Genomic DNA, 3,961 nt, shown 5'->3' with positions numbered 1-3,961 from the left:
GTTTGATACCTTATCGCTCATGGCTGCCTTGTCCCCCCACGAGTATGTTGCATCTCCTTTGGGATGAATTTCTGATATCCTGCGAATTGTCCACAGAAACTCCTGCCATTGCTGTTCCATGGTCTTCCATGTTCGGCTTCCCTTCCAATTAACTCTGGCCAACTCCTCTCACATGTCTTTGTACTTACGTTACTCACTTATAATCACATTACATCGAGATGAGACGAATAGATATAAGCTGAAAGAAGGAGTTTTGAGAGAAGGGACACGAAGAATAATTGGGGGATTTCTTAACTAGATAAAAAAAAGAGAACGAGAGACAGAATGTAGATGTGGAGATATTATCGAAAGAAGTAGATGTACGTCCTTCAATGTTTTGGCAATTCCTGAGTGTTGTGGTCTTTTGTACAGTGCATGTACAACAGAGTAATATGTTCAAATGCTGGGTCTGATGACAGAATTTTTCTCTCCAATAATATGGCAGACATTAGCGTTGGAAAGAACCCAACAGGCCAATATATTTAATTCCTGGTAGAAAGGGGGTGAGGTGAAATAAGTTGGGACACCAAAACCAAGATTTATAACACATTCTGAAAAGAATGGGAGACAAGAATAGGGAATCCCAGAAAAGGGGGAACGTTGAGAGAAGGGGAACATATCACTTAGATGAGGATAAAACAATGTTTTAATGCTTTATAAATGTTATACATCATGTGCATCATTTTTTGTTAACTGTGTCTCCGTTGTTCATTCAGAATGTGTTGTACACATATGAACAATCTTCCTTATCTGAACACACACTGATTAAACAGTGTATATAAAATCATTTTTCCTCCATTTCAAACTGTCCTGTTGTCGTGTTACTAGGATACATGAACACCAATTGGCCACCAAAAGACATAACCCACTATCACTAGTTTCCATACATACAGACAAGGAAGAACACCACTTTGACTGGGACGATACACAAATCCTATGAAAGGCGAAACAAAGACACGCACAAAATTTCTGAGAGGCATGGTCTTCTAACAAGAAGTACATTAATAAACGCATTAATTTAGATCCTATCTACCTTCCCTTGAAAAAAAGAACTGGAAATGACATCACCCAGCTTAAGAAACCAAAACCTAAAAATAGAGAGCCGGGACATACCACCAGTGTATCACCGGAGACTCTTACTGATTGTGTTACCTAGTCATGGTAACGAAACATCTGAAAGCAAACATTCCAGCTCAGCGAGTTAACTTACATACTTATAAAAGGTGTGTGAAAGAGGTTAAACCAGTGACATGAGTGAAACTAGAAAAGGAGACCCCAAGTGGAGCCGAGGAGCTGCAGGAGAATGCACAACCTAGGCAGGGGCTGTGTATGGAGGCAGTGCCTGATCTCTATAAAGAATTCGCCTCTGTGGTTGAAATTTACTCAGAAAGCACAGGGGGAGAGGGACAAGAAGATATAATTTTGTAAGATACGGGATCTGCTCAGTCTCTAAAAGTTGAGAAGTTGGGGCACTGGAAAAGCACACCAGATCAGGCAGCATGCGAAGAGCAGGACAATCGACATATCACGCATACACCCATCGTCAGGAATGTGGTGGGGGGACAAGGGGGCTGAAAGATAAATAGGAGGTTAGGAGCTGGGCTGGTGGGAGGGTCATTGGGAAGGTGATAGGAAATGTAAGTGGGAGTGATAGTGATCTGTCGGAGGGGATAGGTGGGAAGGAAGATGGACAGTTAGGGCAGTGCAAGAGGGCGGTGCTATGTTTTACGTTTGGATCTGGGATAAGGTTGGGGGCGGGGCGATTTGGAAATTAGTGAAGTCAACGTTGATGCTGTATAGTCAGAGGGCTCCAGCTGTCCTACCACCTATCCACTTCACCCTCCTCTCCGACCGATCACCATCACACCCCGCCTACATCTACCTATCACTTTCCAAGCTCCCTTCCACCCAGCTCCACTCCCACCCTTCTATTTATTTCACAATCACTAACCCCTCCCTTACCCCCCACCTTCCTGATGAAGGATTTGTGCCTGAAATATCGATTCTCCTGCCCTTCAGATGCTGCCTGACTTGCTGTGTTTTTCCAGCCCCAAACTTTTCAACTCTGATCTCCAGCATCTGCAGTCCACACTTTCTCTCAGCCTCTAATAGGAAGTGATAGAAGTATTTTCACTCTTCCTGACATGGTACTCAAGAGCTTGATAATCTGTTGAATGGGGACAGAAATTAAGCATGCCCTTGTGTAACATCAGGTTGGAGTGCCAAATCAAGTTTGGGGAAGTCACGGTGAGAGTGAGTGACAGATTGTCAGTTCCAGGAATGCAGGTTGTTCTTGAGAATGATTTAAAAGGATCCAAGGTGGGAGAGGCACCCCTGTGGTGGAGAAGTCAAAGGAAGACTAAGGAACTGGGGAGTTAAAAGAAAAATACCCAGGATTTTTTCCAGGCTGTGTAGATTAGATTACATTACATTACATTCGGCCCAACAAGTCCACACCGACCCAGCACCCACCTATACCCCTACATTTACCCCTTACCTAACACTACGGGCAATTTAGCATGGCTAATTCACCTGACCTGCACATCTTTGCACTGTGGGAGGAAACCGGAGCACCCGGAGGCAACCCACGCAGACACGGGGAGAACATGCAAACTCCACACAATCAGTCGCCTGAAGCGGGAATTGAACCGGGTCTCAGGTGCTGGGAGGCAGCAGCGCTAACCACTGTGCCACCGTGTCGCCCATAAGAAGACCCCATTGTCATAAGTTACAGATGGAAGGAAAAACAAATAAAAAGACAATGGAATTGATGTTAGTTAATTGACACCCTGTTTGATATCTCAGTGCAGGAAACAAACCTGAATAGACAGAGGGTCAGGCAGAGGTGTTTAGTCCTGAAAGGCTAATGGACTTACAACTGATATGTACACGCACTTACACATACACACGCACACAGAAAAGGAATCAGAATATATTGGTGAACGTTATTAACTTAAAGATAAAATCCTAAATTTGAAATGGAGACCACAATAGGTTAGTGCAGAAGGGAAATGGGCCGAAGTGCCTATTGTGTTACCGGTAGCATACAGTGTTACGGTTGCCACATGAACTAACTGCAGAAGGTCACCTAGGTTTACGGAAGACTCAGGCTAAGGTACATAAGCATTTCTATTGGCCTGGAATGCACAAGGACGTGGTTATTTTTTGTTGTACATGTCATACATGCCAAATGGTAGGTATGTCACAGACAGGAATAAAACCAGCACCTTTGTTGCCAATTCCTATATTCCTTTCATGTGGGTTATGATTAATTGTGTAGCTCCCCTTTCTAAAATAAAAGTGGAAACCAATATTTGCTGATGATAATGGATGTGTTTCCCAGATTTCCGGATGCAATTCCATTATGGAGTGCGAAGGCTAAAAGGGAGGTGGAGGAATTGTTAGCTTTCTTTACTTGCTGCGGGATACGCAGAGAGATTCAGTCAGACCAAGGGTCTCATTTTACCGCTCGGCTGTTTTAGGAAGTCATGGATAGCTTGGGCAGACAGCACTTCAAATCAAGTGCGTCCCATCCTGAATCCCAGGGAGCATTGGAAAGTTAGCATCAGATGCTGAAAACCATGTTAACAGCGTACTGTCACAGTTGCTTGAATGATTGGGATAAAGGTGTCCCATAAATTGCTTGCCATCGGAGATGCCCCAAATAAATCTACTCAGTTTACTTCCTTTGAGTTAATATTCGTACATGAAGTGAGGGGTCCTTGAAATACATTAAATATAAATTGACAGGACCGAAGTCAGAGATCTCACACTTGGATTATGTATGTGAGGTGAGGGAGAGATTATATGGAGTAGGTGAGTTATGTAAACAGCACATGAAAAGGGCACAACGTGGAGTGAAGCAGGTCGCAGTTAGAAACGCTGAAACTTTGACGATTTTTCACCTCTGTCTGACCCTCTG

The sequence above is a fragment of the Chiloscyllium plagiosum genome, unplaced genomic scaffold (assembly GCF_004010195.1).
Source record: "Chiloscyllium plagiosum isolate BGI_BamShark_2017 unplaced genomic scaffold, ASM401019v2 scaf_28383, whole genome shotgun sequence".
In the NCBI taxonomy this organism is placed as follows: domain Eukaryota; kingdom Metazoa; phylum Chordata; class Chondrichthyes; order Orectolobiformes; family Hemiscylliidae; genus Chiloscyllium; species Chiloscyllium plagiosum.
The sequence above is the reverse complement of the archived record's forward strand: the minus strand, read 5'-3'. Positions refer to the sequence as shown.